The 16,998-nt window shown below is 47.0% G+C and overlaps 1 protein-coding gene and 1 pseudogene across 2 annotated transcripts in view; one reads left to right on the top strand and one right to left on the bottom strand.

Annotated features, from left to right (window-relative positions):
• Ston1 (stonin 1) overlaps window positions 1–16,998 on the top strand; it is a 44,175-nt gene that overhangs the window by 1,092 nt on the left and 26,085 nt on the right. The window contains exon 1 of one of the 2 annotated variants that reach the window (XM_057766405.1): window positions 1,719–1,790. The exons of the other annotated variant lie outside the window; for it this stretch is intronic. The gene's annotated coding sequence lies outside the window, so the exon portion shown is untranslated. Of the gene's footprint in view, window positions 1–1,718; window positions 1,791–16,998 lie in introns of those variants that run through there. 2 annotated transcript variants of the gene reach the window in all.
• On the bottom strand, window positions 6,814–9,810 carry LOC130883320 (ubiquitin-conjugating enzyme E2 S-like; annotated as a pseudogene).

Raw genomic sequence — 16,998 nt, 5'->3', positions numbered from 1 at the left:
GCTTTTCTTCTTCTTTTTTTGACTGCTCTAACCCAGCTATTACAGCCTCCCCCAGGCTAGAGGTTTTAATTTGCCTGACGTGCTTGGGCAGGAAGGCTGTTGCGTCTGCAGTTGTGCAAACAAGTGAAAGAATGGAAGAGGCTAAAATGAGAAGGACCACAAACAAAATAAAACACAGTGCTGGTTTCTAGCCCTGAGGCTGTGGCTTGAGCTGAGTTCTGATTGGGAGGAAGAGCTGTTTAGTTCATTTGTGTGGTTTTTAGGTCGGGTTCTATTGTAGCTGAATCGATGTTTCCATGATGGGTTTGGTTCTATGGCTGCTTCCAGAGAGCCTCTCGGGTCTTTCCTGAAACTGCGCAGAGGATTCGGGAGGTGTTTGTTTGTGTTTTAGGGATTGAATGATTTTGACTGTCTGCCTCACCGACTCAGAATCAGAGCTGTTGGAAGCAGCCAGGGCTTCATCAAAACTTTGTTGTGTGGGAGGAACTGCAGGGAAATGCTGCACTCACCGTATGTGAGAAACACATATTTTTGTTGGTTTCTTGAAGGTGTATTTACGTGTGTGTTGTGTATGCGTGTGTGCACGCATCTATGGATGGCAGGGAGGGTGTTATTCCCTTGAGACAAAGTCTCTCACTGAACCTGGAGCTCACTGTTTTCTCCAACAGACGGGCAAACGCCAGCATCACCCTGTCTCTGCTCAGGCATGCCTCGTTTTGGTCAAGTTGAATGTTTTATGTGGGTGCATGGGGATCCGAACTCAGGTCCTTCAGCTAGCCCTTAAGGAAGACAAGCTTCTGGAAAACTATTCTCTTTCTCTACAAACAATGATGAGACCATAACACATGTTGCAAACAACCTTTTAAGGCAAGGCAGGTCAGGGGAGAAATAAAGATTTAAAGACCATGGTAATGCGGAAACTCGTAAGGGCGTTTAGTCTTGAGAATAAGAGACTGTTGATGAGCCATCTGCATCCTCCTCTGCAAGGCTCAGGAAACGTGGCGGAGAGGGCAAATAGAGTGGAAGAAGTGAAGGATGGGAAGGCACGCTAAGAAAATCCATTTTCTACAACATGGTATGGATGATGCCCCATGAACTGATAGCCACAAAATGGGGCCCCCCAGCTGTCCGTCATGGATGGGGAGGAGCTCATAAGGCCCATGCTAGAACAAGCAATCCTAATAGAGTGAAGTGGAACACACACACACACACACACAGATGGAGAGGGAGAAAGGGATAAGAGGACAATGGGAGGGAGATGATCAAAGTACATTTTACATATGTATGACATTGTGAAAGAATAAATAAAACATAAAAAGGATTTAAAAACTGAATTCACTGAAAATGGGGAGGACTTATTTTAAACAGGCTCTAACTCACTTCTGCCCAGTTTGACAGCTCACATTTGTGTGAATTAGTAAGGCTTTGTCAGTGGTCTCAGAGAGTAAAGACCCGCCTTCATTTAAGTGCAGGTCCTAAGTGGTGAACTTGTGTGGCCCCATTGCTTAGAAAAACAATGCACCCCGATAAGAATCTTTTGTTTCTTCCTCTTCCTGGGAATTTCTAATCATGTCCTAAAGCCCTGGAAGTCAACCTTCTACTGTTTGGAGATAACTGCCCTATGGCAATGTTCCCTTCCTCACTGTGTGGAATGAATCTAGTTAAACAGGGTAGTCTGCTCGGTGTGGGCCAGGCATCCAGCAGCAAAGTCTGATGAAACGGCTCGGTGTGGGCTTTACGGTGAGATTCTGGAGATGTCAGCAGACCACAGAAGGGTCCCTGACCTCAGGGTAAGTGTGATGGATAGTGAGGTGGAGGCCATATCTCCAAACAGCCAAGAGAAAGTCAGCTACCATCTGGCCAAGTGACATGGGCTAGAAACCTATATATTGAGAGAAGAGAGCAGGGGTTGTCGTTATCATTCATGAAGAGGTGGGACCTGAGGCCGGTCCCACGAGGGGCAGTGGGCCCACGAGGGGCAGCAGTTGGCCACCCAAGGCCTCACGGGTCCCCTAGTGGGTGGCCTGAGGCCAAGGGGAAGACAGACAGATACGTCATGCAGACACAGCTGGGGTATAGAGTTTATTTAGTAGGTTATGGAGGTGGAAGGGAAGGGGAGAAGAGGGGAAGGGGAGGGTGGGAGAAGGGAGGGAAGCAGAAGCTGCCTCTTTAGAAGAAGGGCAGAGAGAGAGAGAGAGAATGGAAAAGAGGTGGGAGATCTACTTCCCTTGGCCTAAGGGGGAGGTTGGGAGTGGGAGGGGCTTGTCTCTTGAAGGGACGGGTACCCGGGTGACAGACCAGGCCAGCAGATTACAACAGTTGTCAAAAAGTAGACTCGCCCGAGGAACGCTATGTGGCCTTTAAACACTGTACCATACTGAATACTGCGTCACATAGGAGATCCTCAGAGTATGGGGTAAATTTAAATAGCAAGTTTATGGATTAGAAAGCACTAGCCTTTTGCTCTTTGAAAATACACCTGTAACAATTGGAATTATATGCTTTGAAATGGATGGGGGATTATAGTTTCTTTTTCTTTTTCTGTGTGTTTGCCAGGGTTACTCAGTTTTTGACAGTAATGATAGCTAACATTCAACAAGTGTTAAACACGCACATGGAATATTTCATTTTCGGAGTCTCTGAGGAAAGAACTGTTATTATTTTCATTGAGGAGATTCAGAAACCAAGATTAGAGGGGGATTTGCTATGGCTGTACAGGCACTAACTGTGGATAGCAAACCTCAGACTTAGGTCAGTAGTGAAAGTCTACATACCCCAGGCACTGCTGTCCACATACATTAGCAATATTGTTATGGAAAAATCAAAAAGGGAAATAGTTCTTGTTTTAATAGAGACAATTATTTTGATTGCTTTAAAAATCTGCCTCCCAAATCCTTCGTCTTCCCATGTCTTTTCTTTTTGGAAGTCTTTGAGAATTGCTCCAGACTTACAGCATAGTTGGGAAACATCTCTACCTCATGAGATGTATCCAGAATTCTCTGGAAGTTTCCCAGCCAGACTGGAGTTCCAGGAATCCCATGGGATTCCGGTGCAGTTCCAGTATAAGGCTGGAAGTTTTGAAGTAGACTCGGCAGACCATGTCTCCAGAGCTGTCCGTTGAGGTCGCCGTTCTTTACAGCAGTGTGAGGGACAGGAGTGAGTGAGTCCTGACGCTCAGTTCTCTGTGAACAGGGTAGTGAGCTGGCATCTGGAAGCCTGGCTCCAGGGGTGATCTCATGCGTTGCCAGGGTTGGCTGGTTTAATGCACATGAGGATATTTGGCCTGATTCTGAAGCTCAGTCACATAGCATTGGCCACTTTCTCAGGCAGCCAGGCCCTGGAGATCACTTTATCCTTCTCCTTTATGGGACCTACCTACTTTCTTCAGAAAGTTCAGTTTGTTTGATACCCCCACCCCAAAATAAAACAAAGCAAAACAAAAACAACGCTGCTGACTTAGATGCCCGGAGGGTGTCTCTCTTTTTCTCAAGGAGAGATTTCTGGAAGACTAATGATTCCAGTAATGGTGACCTTCTTATTCAAAACATGTTGTAGCCAGGTGTGATGACATGCGCCTTTAATCCCAGCACTCAGGAGGCAGAGGCAGGTGGATCTCTGTGAGTTCCAGGACAGCCTGGTCTACAGAGTGAGTTTAGGACAGCCAGGGCTGTGTAGCAAGAGCTTGGCTAAGAGTGAGTGCTGCTCTTGCAGAGGACTGGTTTGGTTCCCAGAACTCACGCCACTTGTAACTCAGGGTCCAACGGATCAGATGCCCTCCTCTGGCTCCCATGGGCATCTGCACTCACAAGCCCACCCTACTACATACAATATAAAAAAAAAGTAAATCAATAAATCTCAAATAAAAAGAAAGAAAGGTCACTATAAGGGTGAAGGATCCCTCCCCAAACGATCACACTTAGACTGTTGTGAGGTCTTGTTTATATTTAACAAATAAGAGGTTTCTTTCTGTTCTCAGTGTATGTCCCTACACTTAGAAAAAAGAGGCAGGCAGATTTCTATGAGTTTGAGGCCAGGCTTATCTACATAGCAAGTTGCAGGACAGCCAAGGCCATGCAGTGAAACCCTGTCAAAACAGCTAAAATAGAAACATTTCCTTTGCTTTCCTGTGCTTATGGAGTTTAAATTAGTCCTATTAATAAGTTGGATAGATTTTATGTGTATATGTGTTTTGTGTGTGTGTGTGTGTTCACCACACGCAGGCAATGTCCTTGGAGACCAGAAGAGGGTATCAGATCCACTGACACTGGTGTTACAGACTGTAATGAGCCAAACCCAGGTCCTCTGCAAGAGCAACAAGTGCTCTTAACTGCTGAGCCCTCTCCAGCCCTGTCTGTGTCTTAGATTTAATACCAGAAAGTTACACACAGTTTCCTTTTGTAGCTTCATAGATACTGACTGTAGTTTAATGTTCTTTATATACTTAATATTGATTTGTGCCAATTCTTTTATTTAAATTAACCTAGAGGTTTACTTTAAACCTTTTCAAATATCTATCTATCTGTCCGTCTGTCTATCCATCCAAAGTCTTGATTGGTATGATATTTGTTGCATCCCACACTGGCTTTAAACTCATGGTAGTCTTCCTGCCTCAGACTCTTGAGTGTGGGGATGATAATCGGGTGCCATCATCTCTATCTAAGAAAGGCCTTTTGTTTTTAAATCTCGCTCCTAGCAATAGCCTTCCTTATGACATTGCGCATGTCATTTTGGATGATTGCCCCACCCTCCCCTCATCCCTCTTGCCTACCTCCCCTGCTGTACCCTTTTGCCTCCAGTGTCTCCTGTCCATTTTCACACCGTACTCTTTTATTCTCTCTCCTTCACCTTAAAGACTGCTTCCCCATCTCATGGACCTCTTCTAGCTTCCTGGCTCTACCTGCATTTCCCTCACCTAAGCACAATATTTAGCAATATGTGTATTGACGCTTGAGAGGGTTGTGTAGCGTTCATCTTTTTGAGCCTGGATTACCTCGTTTAACATTTCCCAGTTCTATTCATTTTTCTTAAGATTTCTTTTTTTTTAAACTGCTGAGTAAAATTCTGTTGTGTATTTGGGCCACATTTTCATCATTCATCCACCTGTTGATGACCATCCAGGCTGTCTCCGTTTCCTGGCTGTTGTGAATAGCGAGACAGTAAACATGCAAGTACAGACATCTCTGTAGCGGACAAATGCACTTTTCTCCGGATGCCCAGCAGTGGGATAGCTGTATTTTTAGTTTCTTGCACTGTCTCCACGCTGGCTTCCATGGTGGCTACATAATAGCTTACGCTCTTCCCTCGTCCTCACCAGCAATGGTGAGTGGTTTGCTTGATGACAACCAATCTGACTGGGGAAGTCTTGGGGAATATGTTAAGGTGTGTTACATTTGTTTATGTTGTATTTGTTTAACTCTGTGAAGCTGTGATTCTTTGCCTGTCTAGAACACCTGATGCTCTAATAAAGATCTAAATGGCCAATAGCAAGGCAGGAGCAAGGATAGGCAGGACTGGCAGGCAGAGAGAATAAATAGAAGGAGAAATGGGGGGGGGAGAAGGGTAGTGACCAGGGAAGGAGGAGGACATCAGGGTCCAGCTGTCCAGTCACGGGACAATAGTAAGAGTCACACAAGTAAGAGAACGGGAAAAGCCCAGAGGCAAAAGGTGGATGGGATAATTTAAGTTAAGAAAAGCTGGCAAGAAACAAGCCAAGCTAAGGCCAGGCATTCATAATGAAGAATAAACCTTTGTGTGTGACTCATTTGGGAGCTGGGTGGTGCCCCCCAAAAAGACCAAAGAGCTTGCTAACATCATCAGACTACAGGGAAAGATGGGATCTCAAAGTACTTACAATTTGCACTTCTCCCATGGCTCTGGATGTTGAATACTTTCTTAATGAAATTAAAAAACACATTTATTTATAAATTTTTTTGTCTCTCTGTGTGTACGTATGTGCTACAGTATGTGTGTGCATGTGGGTGCTACAGATGTATGTGTATGCATGTGCTACAGCGTGTGTGTATTCATGTGCTACATGTGTGTATGTATGTATGTGCTATAGCGTGTGTGTATTCATGTGCTACATGTGTGTATGTATGTGCTATAGCGTGTGTGTATTCATGTGCTACATGTGTGTATGTATGTGCTACAGCGTGTGTGTATGCATGTGCTACAGCATGTGTGTATTCATGTGCTACAGCGTGTGTGTATGCATGTGCTACATGTGTGTATGTATGTGCTACAGCGTGTGTGTATACATGAGCTACAGCATGTGTGTATACATGTGCTACAGTGTGTGTGTATTCATGTGCTACAGCGTGTGTGTATTCATGTGCTACAGTGTGTGTATACATGTGCTACAGCGTGTGTGTATACATGTGCTACAGCGTGTGTGTATTCATGTGCTACAGCGTGTGTGTATACATGTGCTAGAGCGTGTGTGTATTCATGTGCTAGAGTGTGTGCATGCATTGCTGCAGCATGTGTGTGTGCATGTGCTACAGCATTTGTGTGTTTGCATGTGCTTACAGCATGTGTTCGTGTGTGCATGTGTGCGTGCGTATGTGTGTGTGTGTAGGTCAGATGACAACTTGATGCATTTTGTTCTTGGCTTCCACATTGTGAGTTCTGGGGATTAGACTTAGGTTTTCAGGCCTTTTTGTTTGTGTGTGTGTTTGTTTTGCCTTTCCAATTTCATTTAGAAAACCAAATCCAGATTCTTCCCCTCCTGCCCCACCGCAGCCATAATATAAATAATTTAGAGACAAAATGGGAGGGGACAGACTGAAGGAGAAGGAGAAGAGCCCCCTACAGTCACCTCGGTGCCTGCCTCTTGTCCACCTTCTTGGCTGCAGCTATACCTCTCTTTTGTTTCATGGGACCCTCAGCTCCTCCCAGGACCCCTGGGGTCAGAGGGTCAAAGGAGAAGGATGTAGCCCCACTGGCCAGTTTCCAGGTAGTCTCAACCCTCCTCCTGCTGCTGCCCCCTGCACCCCCACAGATCTCTGTGAGCAGATGAACCGGGCAGCGTTCTCTTCATAGTTCTCTGGAAAGCAGGCAGCCTGCTTCCTTGATGAGTGTAGAGTCTGGGTGAGGGTGAATCAGCAGGTCCTGATGGTCACCAGTGTGTGTCAGATGCCCAGCTCAGCCATCCAGTCCTCGTGAGCATGCCGGCACAGATTTCACCATTGGCACAGACATTTGGTAGAAGATCTTTGTCAGGAAGTAGCCCTTGTGTAGGGAGGCAGGAAAGTCTTTGCCCAGTAGGAGCTTTATACAGAACAGGCCTCCTGCACAGGGGTCCCCTCAGGGCCTTTGACAGTGGTGAGGAGCTCTTCATTGGGGAAGACTTTAATGCCATCGAGGCGTCTGTGGTCAGTGTTGTTACCTCCGCACACAGGTAGCCTCAACAGCCCTTCCACTGCTGGTGCCACCTGCACCCCTGGATCTCTGACTCGAAGGGCGGCAGTGGGGTTGAGGGTGTGCATGGTTGGGAGGCAGGTTCGGGATTCAGCCGGCTGGAGACAGGGAAGGGAGAAGTGCCTTTTACCTGCTTAGACCTTGAATGCTATTTGCATCTTTCTTTCTTTCTTTCTTTCTTTCTTTCTTTCTTTCTTTCTTTCTTTCCTTCCTTCCTTCCTTCCTTCCTTCCTTCCTTCCTTCTTTCCTTTCTTCCTTCTTTCTTTTTTTTGCTGTTTATTTCATTGGCCCATTTATTGATAGTTTTTTATTATTATTTTGGTGTGTAGCTTTTGTAGTTCTTTCTATATTCTGTGTATTAAGCTCTTGCCTGAAGCACAGGTAGCAAAGATGTTCTCGGATTTTGCAGGCTGTCTCTTCACTCTGCTAATAAAAGCATGTTTTGCTGTGCACAGTTTGTTTGTGTTTGGGGCTATTTCCTGTGCTGTTGGGTTACGTTGAGAAAGTTTTTGCCTGGATTGTTTCCCGAAGTATTTCCGCTTAGCACTTCCAGTACTTCTATGTTTATTTATTTGTCATTTATGCATATGCATGTATATCTTTATGAGTGTATGACATGTGTGCTCAGTTGCCCATGGAGGTCAGAAGAGGGTTGAAGACCCCCTGGAGCTGGAGTTACACATAGTTGGGGAGGGGGCTAGGAAACAAACTTGAGTCCTTTGGGAGAGCAATAAGTACTCTTAACTGCCGGGCTATCTCGCCAACTCCCTCTTCTTAACCTTAAGGAAACAAGAGTGAACACAGCCCACCGCTTTCTCTGATCCCACTTCAGCAAACAGACAGTGGAGTTAGGCAGAACTGGACCATAGTGCAAGCTTGTGCACCCTTCGGCGAGTCTTTGACGTCTCTGCAGCTAAATAGCTTCCTCTATAAAAACAGCAATAAGGAAACCTAGTGGGTGTATCTGAATCCAAGTGAGATCCCAGGACACAGTAAGCCCTGGGCCTGTTAGTACCCACAAATGCAGTCACCTCCCACTGCCTACCCTCTGCTTAGGTTCTTTCCAACAAATTTGTGCTTCATGGAGTCTAACCTGAGAGGCCCTGGCCACACCTCCAAAGAGCTCCCATTTTCTCGGTCATCAATTTTGAATGCTCTTGAATGAGTTTCCTTAAGTCTTTGATTTGGCCATTTGGCACCTCTCACCTTTTCAGCAGGGTGGCTGTGGCCACCAAAGAACCATGTCCCTCTGATCAGAATCATCTCTATGCTTTATTTGTTGGTGGTTTGTCTCTTAAAGAAACCAAACCCTTAATTTCGTTATTCATGTTAATGTTTTAAATGCACCAGTCTCGCTGCTTCCGGCCCTAGACTTTCCTGGTGGGCCATGAAGGGCCTGAGACTTGGGAAAGTGGGAGGGTGGAGTATTCATAAAGGCATGACCAGGGGAGGAGGAACTGAACTAGCTGTTCCTTGAGAACTGAAGACCGAAGATGTGCCTATTTGATAACCATCACTTATCTGGGTCCTCTGGCATCCGTATCTCAAGAATGCTGAGTTTTGCAAGAGTCTTAGCAGCAACTATGATGATGCAAGGGGGAGGTAGGTCAGTGGGCAAAGGCACTGGAGAACCGACTGATACAAGTTGTCTCCTGACCACCGCCGCGCTGTCCCATCCTCAGCGCACAAACAGACAAATATAATTTACAAAAAGAAACAGTGGAGCTGATAGCTAAGTCAGTTCTTAAGTAGAAAAAAAGATCACTATGAAAACAAAATGTAATTGAAATTACGGACACACTTCCATTTAAATATCTGTGCTTGTACATAAAAATCGCTTTTCCACTACGGAGCTCAGCCAAGGACTGCATGGGAACAGCAGTGCGTCTAATTCAACACAGCTGCAGCCTAGGGACTCGGTGACAGGGCTGGCATCCTGGCCACTCGTCCCTGGGAGCGCTTTATCCTAGCTCACTACAACCCATATTCAAAGCCTATGTGGAGGGTTACAAAAGGAAAATGAGCATACATTCCTTGTTTTCTTTTTGTCTTCCTTTCCCTTTTTCTTCCTTTCCGTTCTTTAAATTTCCGTGCTTTAAATTTCGACTCTTTACACCCAGAGACCCCGCTCCTGCACCTTCGGGCCTGTGGCACTGTGGCTTGAAGCAGGGTCTCGTACATGTCGTGAGCATCCCAGTTCCTTTGTCCATCGGGTCACTACCAATTGTAAGGAAAAAAATATTTTGTAGGAAAAGTGATCAGAGCTCTGCTGAGAATCAGGTGGTAGAGCCAGGGTCCTCCGAGAAGGTGCAGACTTGCCGAGATTATCATTTCCTCCAGTGAGGAGAGAAATCCCGTTGGCCGGCTGACGTCATCCTCGGTGTCAATCATCTTTGAGTGTGAGCTGTATAGATGTGAGGGTTGGGCTACCTTCCACAGCCCCTGCTCCGCAGGGTTTGCCTCCTCCTCATCTACATGATCCCCTCTCCTACCAGATGTTTCCACGTCCGCATCCTGTGCGCCAGCCTCCCTCCAGCTTGTCTGTCTGACAGGGGGAGTCTCCCCCCCTCCCCATCACCGCTCCCACAGGGGCGAGGGAGAGGCTATGGGATGTGCTTTTCTTTCTTACAGATGTGTAGCTTCTGCTCACGTGAGGCAGGCGCTTGCTCCTTTGTTGGCTTCCTAAACTGCCAGTGCTCTTCATTCTTCATCCAGCAGCTCACCCAGTCCCTTAATCCCATCTCTTCTAGAACGCTCCTTGTCTGTTTTTCTTATGCTGTGTTACTGGAACTTTTCAATGCTTCTTGGACCCTGACTTTGCTTTGCTTAGAATTGTTCCACCATCTTTTGATGTATGTGGCACCCCTTACTGTTCTGTGAGTCTATTGGCAGTGTTCTCTGGGATAGGGTCCCTTTGGGGAGCAATGAGGAGCTTGGCAGAGTTTTGGAGAATTGTCCCCAAACTGTGAGAGATGTACACGATAAACAATTTCTTCTGTTCTGAACTTTGAATGAAAGCATTTAGGGCAAGAGCCATCAGGTCCAGTCCCAGCTTCTCTCTCGAAGGCTTCGTCCATCTCTCCTGCTTTGACTTGACAGTTCCTCTCTTTCTCTCCCCATCCCTTACTCTCTCCGGGGTCTTCCTATGCATCCTCTTCTGTCCTGAAACTCTTTATGTAGACCAGGCTAGCCTCCAATTCACAGAGATCCACTTGCCTCTGCCTCCTGAGTACTGAGATTAAAGACGTGGGCCACCATGCCTTGATATTGTTTTATTTATTTTTCTTTAAATGTCTCTTTGTCTTCTCATTGCTTTTAGGATGAAATCAAAGTTGTTATTGTGGTGGTCCCCCCATCCCCGTGAGCCTTTTGGGCATTACTCCTTCTCCAACTGTGCCTCTCTAGCCAGACTCCCTGGTGACTAAGCATTCAAATTCCCGAGCCCATGGGGGCTATTTCATTCGATGCCCCGTTCTTCCTGAAGTCCCTCACAACCCCCACCCTTCAGTTATGGACATTTAAAATGTTTTAATAGATGGATTTATGCCGTGTGTGTGTAGGGACACATGTAGAGGTGGGAGGACAGATTGTGTGTCAGTTCTCTCCTCATATGAAGACTTCTGAGATGGAACTTAGGCCATCAGGGTTGGTGGCAGGCACCTTTTATTGGGCCACCTTGTCAGCCCCAATTATGGGTACTTATCACCCTCGTTCCCATCATACTTGATTAAGGCCAAGGAACCCTTCATTCATCTTTGACATATTAAGATAGCTTTTGAGGGCTGCCCTTACCAGGCGGAGAATTCTCTGGTGGAGCACACTGCGAGTGCTTTTACTTCCAGCATTGCCTTAAGAGTGCCGAGTGATCATTGTTGAATGTGTTTATGTATGACAGAATTACACACACACATAAACACACACATGCATAAACACACTGCATGAGCACATTCCCCAAGACACAGATCCCTAGGGGAAGATTACTTCAACTCCTAAAATAATTCTAAACACATATCAGTGTCTAAGTGGGTTATTGTTTATTTAAAAATGAACAGAATGCATAATAAACAGGCAAAGAAGGGAAAACTTAGCCCTGATCGTACTCAGAAGATAGCCTTGTTCACACTCAACTGCAATACGAAGAATGTGGGAGACAAAGTGAGGGTTCACATACATCTTTTTAATCTGTATTGTTCCGAGATCAACACTTTACCTCTCTGGGTCTCTCTTGCTCTGTTTGTCAGATGTAATTTGAGAAAACATAGTATGCAAGACCCATTGAATATTCTAGAGTTATTTCTTAAAGACAAACAACTTGCTGTCTTCTGCTCAAGTGGAATGAACTATGGACTGTCCAGTGTTGGCCTCGTTGTTAAGTCTGGAGCGTAGCCCTCCAGCCCCTGGCATCCATCCCATCCCATCTGGCCTGGGAGTTGCTTTGGTCCGGACTCCAAATCCCAGCTTGCCAGGTCCTGACTCCTCCCTGAGGAGGGTTGGAACCACTCCCACAGGATATTTAAGTGGGCTCCCAGAGAAGAAACATGTGGTTTTCAGGTCTCCATGGGTTCCCTGCTTTCCTATCTCTCCACCATGCACTCAGCTACCCGAGAGTGCCTTACTTAATAAATGGGCATTTTGATTTGGTTTGATTTGACCTAATTGGATATCTTGTGCCAGCAGAGCCGCCTCTTTTTTTATTTTTTCTTAACACTCACGACAGTCCCTCAGCTTTTGACTGTACTGGTGTAAGAAGCAAGAGCTCGTGGGTAGGCTTGTGAGATGAGATGACTGGCTGAAGCAGAAGCAACAGCCATGTCTCATGGCAGGGTGAGGTTAAGGCTCATGGTGGTGTGTGGGTGAGGCTAGCGACTGCCCACAAGAGGGTAAAGGGCTGGGCAATGTGCTGCCCGGGACAGGCTGAATGAACATGCACGCTTCTGCTCTTAGGAAGTATGGGAAGACCCAGTGCCGGTCATCATCAGCTTCTCTGGGTTAGCTAAAAGCTGGACGAGGAAAGCTGTTTAAACTCCGTGTGGGTGGATCCTGAAGAAAGAGAGGAGACTTGAATCCTGTCTAAATCAGAATGAAATGAGCTCACAAAATAATCAGGTCTTTATCACTGGAGGAGTCTATGCAGCTTCTGCCTAGTTCCTCAGTAGGGATATCATATTAAAAAGTTCTAGCCAGGCAGGGTGGCCCATGCCTTTAATTCCAGTGCCAAGGAGGCAGAGACAGGAGGCTTGCTGGGGCTCAGGGGCAACCATCCTAGACTAATTGGTGAGCTCCAGTTCTCTGTGAGAGATTCCACCTCAACAAACGTGGTTGTATTAGTCACTTTTCTATGGTTGTGGTAAAACACCACACCCAAAGGTAACACAAGGAAGAAAGAGTTTATTTTAGGCTTATGGTGTTAGAGGGTTGAGAGTTCTTGGTGGTGGGGAGGAAGGAGTGGCGCCGGAGGGAGTGGGCGTGGCAGCCGGAGGGAGGCATGGCAGCAGGAAGCTGAGAGGTCACATCCTCACCTGCAAACACAAGCAGAAAGGAAAGTTGGAGTGAAGCAAGACTATGGCCTCCCAAAGGCCGCCGTTTTAATGATCTACTTCTTCGAACTCCCCAGACGGAGCCACCAGTGGGGACCAGTGTTCAAGTGAGGGTTGTTTCTCATTCAAACCGCCACAAAGGTGGACAGCACCTGAGGACACTAAAATTCACCTCTCAACTCCACACACATGTGCGCACAAGTTGTTCTTTGACTTCCACATGTGTGCTGCACACACACACACACACATTACTGAATTATGAACTTGAACTAAGTTAAGTCTCTTAAAAAAAATTTTAATTCTAGGAGGAATACCCCTCTCCCATCCTTTTAAGTTAAACTCTTGGATCTCATGCTTTTCCTATTTACAATGTGATATGGTGAACCATACTGTCCTGGAGACTGGCCTTTGGGGACTCTAAGCAGAGCTAACTGAGTTAGATTTAGTGTGTTAGGACATGGCCTAGCCAGGGGTTCTCTGGGGACATTCCAACACTTTGTATATGCTCAAGAGAGTGGAGGCTTCCTGCTCAGGTGACAGAAGGTTTCTTCCCCAAAGGCCTCTTCCCCGCCCTTCTGCTTTGCTCTGCTGGAGGGCTGTCTAACCTAGACTCTGACTCTCAGACTTGGAGAGTCCGTTCTGGGTACCACCCGGGAGTTTTCTTTGCTTCCTCAAAGCAGCACGCTTCCCCACAATGTCACCTCACTTTCCTCTCCTCGCCATGCTAATGGTGCTACATTTCTACATGTTCAGTCTTTTTTTTTTTTTTTCTTTCTTTCCTCATGTTCTTTGCCCTTCCAGTTTTGGTGGGAATGTGGGTAGCTTGCAAGCTCCATTATACACATGAGAAGAAAGATGCCCAGAGACTGGTTAAGTGGAGCACTTAGTTTACTGGCAGAGCAACTGGGCCAGGACAGTTTCCCTACTTCCCGGCTGGCCTCTGGCCTGGACAGCACGCTCTGTTTGCTAACATCACTAGATTTACACTGCAGCAAAGCCTTTCTCTTTGTGTGGTCATTGTACCAGAAAAATTCGCTCGGGAGCCAGTCCCAGGCTCTTAGAGACACAGAGTCTGAGTCTGCACCGAGGCCCAAGAACAGCAGCAGCGTCGGCAGCTCCCGATGCTCCAGACTTTCAAGGCCACGTTCATCATGCTATATAACAGTCCCCAAAGTCCCTGAGGCTTGAGAGCCCACCATTTTACAATCAGGACCTGAGGTGGGTGACTTGTTTCATCCCAAGCCTTCCCGGTAGGTAGCCACACTTCAGGGAAGCTGTGGAAAGGATGGAGCTCTTTCTGTCTTCTGTGAAAGGTGACGGAGGCCTTGGAGGCAGACCTGTGGTTCTGGGTGTTGCAGTTGGTGGCTGATGTGGCGTTTGGAGGAGGGAGACACAGTAGAACTGATCCCTCTGTAGTGAGGGAAGGACTGTTGTCCCAGGCACAGCAGGGCTCAGTTGTGTAACTCAGCCTGTGTCGTCCTCTTCACCGTCTTCCAAGTTCTGTACCATTCCAAGGGTTGAGCCCTGCCCTTAACCCTCTGCTGAGATGGTAAGGCTCTGCTGCCCCTGAGCTGGGAAAAGCTGCACGAGGATGTTAAATATGGACTTTCATCATCCTGTTGGCTCAACATGGACCCTGCATGTCTCCTTCACTAGTAGTTAGCCGAATCTCTTCTCCAACGTGGCTGCCACTGGTTCTGAGCCAGTGCTGTGAGATCCTGTGCTGCCTGGGGTGAGTTTCCCCAGCCATCCATGCTGCAGCCATATTTCCTTCCCAGAGATAAACATCTGCTCCCTGGTTCCTGGGTACGTTCCTGGGTACAGTTCTTCACTCATAGAGATCCCGTGAGACACTCTAGGATCAGTGGAACTGGCCTGATGTCAGGGACTTTTCCAAATGTTTCCTGGGCTTTAGGTCTTTAGCCTACACTGGGACAGGGAACCCAGGCGTAAAACTCCATCAGTTCCTGGCCTGAGTGGAGACTTGAGGAGACACCTAGGCTTTGATGACAAGTGCTTTCAGAAGCCCCAGCCTGGATTCTGGGCCACTCACCAAACACAGCTACTCTGAGCTTTCCTGGGAGAGGCCCATGCCTCTGCCAGACTCACCAGGTCCTCAGCTTGGGACTTTGCTGTCCTAGCCATTGACTGCTCTGATCTAATAACTATTTCTATAGAGAATAGACATTTTCGTTAGGGGTTGGGTGGAGGAGAAAATATGTATATCCATACAGTAGAGGATTGTACAGTCCTAAAAAGGGATGGACTTTTGATACTGGCTTCAAAATGAACGAGACTTGAAGACATTGTGCTAAGAGAAATAACCAGACTCAAATGACAAACAGTGTAAAGTTCCAGTCATAGCAGGCCCTGAGAGTAGTTAAAGCCACAGAGAAAGAACCTGAGTGGGTGGTGACAGGGGCTGGAAGAGGTAGCAAGGACTTACTGTCTTGTAGCATACTGGGAATGAATGGTAACAGTAGTTGAGTGTGTGTGTGTGTGTGTGTGTGCATGTGTGTGTGTGTTTGTGCAGCTGCACATATGTTACCATGTGTTTGGAGGTAAGACCTTTGGGTGTTTGTAGGTCCTTGCCTTCCATATTGTTTGAGATATGGCCTCTGCTTTTTCATAAACCATGCTTGCTGGCCTTTAGATTCTCCTGCCCTGGTCTCCCACCTCCTCATAGGGGCAAGTTGGCATTAAAGGTACTTGTACTACTATGTCTGAGTTCCCAGGACTTGAACTCAGGTCATCAAGCTTGCATAGCAAGCATTTTACTCATAGATCCATCTCCCCAGTCTACAGGTGTTCTTATCTGCATTGGTGTTTTGCTTACGTGTATGTCTGTGTGAGGGTGCCAGATCCCCTAGAACTGGAGTTGCAAGCCACCATGTGGGTGCTGGGAATTGAACCCAGGTCCTCTAGAAGAGTAGCCAGTGCTCTTAACCACTGAGCCATCTCTCCCGCTCCTCCACAAATGTTCTTAATAACACTGAAATATTCACTTAAAAATGGTTAAATGATAACATTTATGTATATTTTACCACATAGGCATATACCACAACAGTAAAGACTTCAAGTTAGAGTTTCTATACTGTTTTCTGGATCTGTAGATGAAGTGGGCTCAGCTGGAGTCCCTGCTCAGAGATTCTCCTGTGGCTGCAAACATAGTGATGGAGAATGCGACCCTGAAGGTTTATCTGCCAGGACACCCAGAGGCTGCCTCCATGCCTTTGTCCTGGAGCTTCAGCAAGGGAAAAGGTGACATTATCTTTGTGCTTTGACTTGTCTCATCTGTCACACTGCACCATTAGAGCAGCCAGGAGCCTCCTGAACTCAGGTGACAGGAACAACCTTTCCTGATGGATGAGGGAAAGGTGAGGCTTGGAAGAACGCAAGTGGAGGTGTTCTTTGTGGTCCTTCACCGTGTAGAAGCTACGTGCCTGCAGCGTGCTTGCTGGAGCCTTTGAGAGCTCAGACAGGGAGGCACCCACTTCTCAGTAGACCCGTTCTTTGGAGAGTGAATCCTCGTGGGTTATGGAAGTTTGAAGGCATCTTGGCAAAGCCTTGGGATTAGAGACTTGTTTAAATGGAGAGCCAGAGAGAAGCAGAGCTATTAGAATACTATACCCCTACTCACCGTAGACTGAGTGAGTCCCAGACTCAACAGCATGGGCAACTTATACAAGGGGGTCTCTGTGTGTAATGAACAGGAGAAGAATGGACTTGTGGTGGAGAGATGGGTGTGGGTAGAGTGTAGAGCTGGGAATAGGGTTGGCCAGCGGCCAGCAGTCAGCACTGAGAGCCAGCTGAGCCTTCGTACTGCAGGGCTGGATGCGTTAGGAACTTATGGGTCTTGCTGGACGGGGCTATACAAAGGCACCTGGGGTGGGCTTCAGACATGCGTCCTGAGCAGAAGTCACCCAGAGTTCAGTGGCGGAGCCTGCAAACTCAGAGTGTGAGCTCCTTGAGGTTAAATGGAGGCTACCGGGCCAGCCCCTGTTTTGGCAGACCCAATCACTGGTGTCCGGTTACGCACATC

The sequence above is a fragment of the Chionomys nivalis genome, chromosome 1 (assembly GCF_950005125.1).
Source record: "Chionomys nivalis chromosome 1, mChiNiv1.1, whole genome shotgun sequence".
Classification (NCBI taxonomy): Eukaryota; Metazoa; Chordata; class Mammalia; order Rodentia; family Cricetidae; genus Chionomys; species Chionomys nivalis.
Note: the sequence above shows the minus strand (reverse complement) of the source record. Positions and strands in the feature narration are given on the sequence as shown.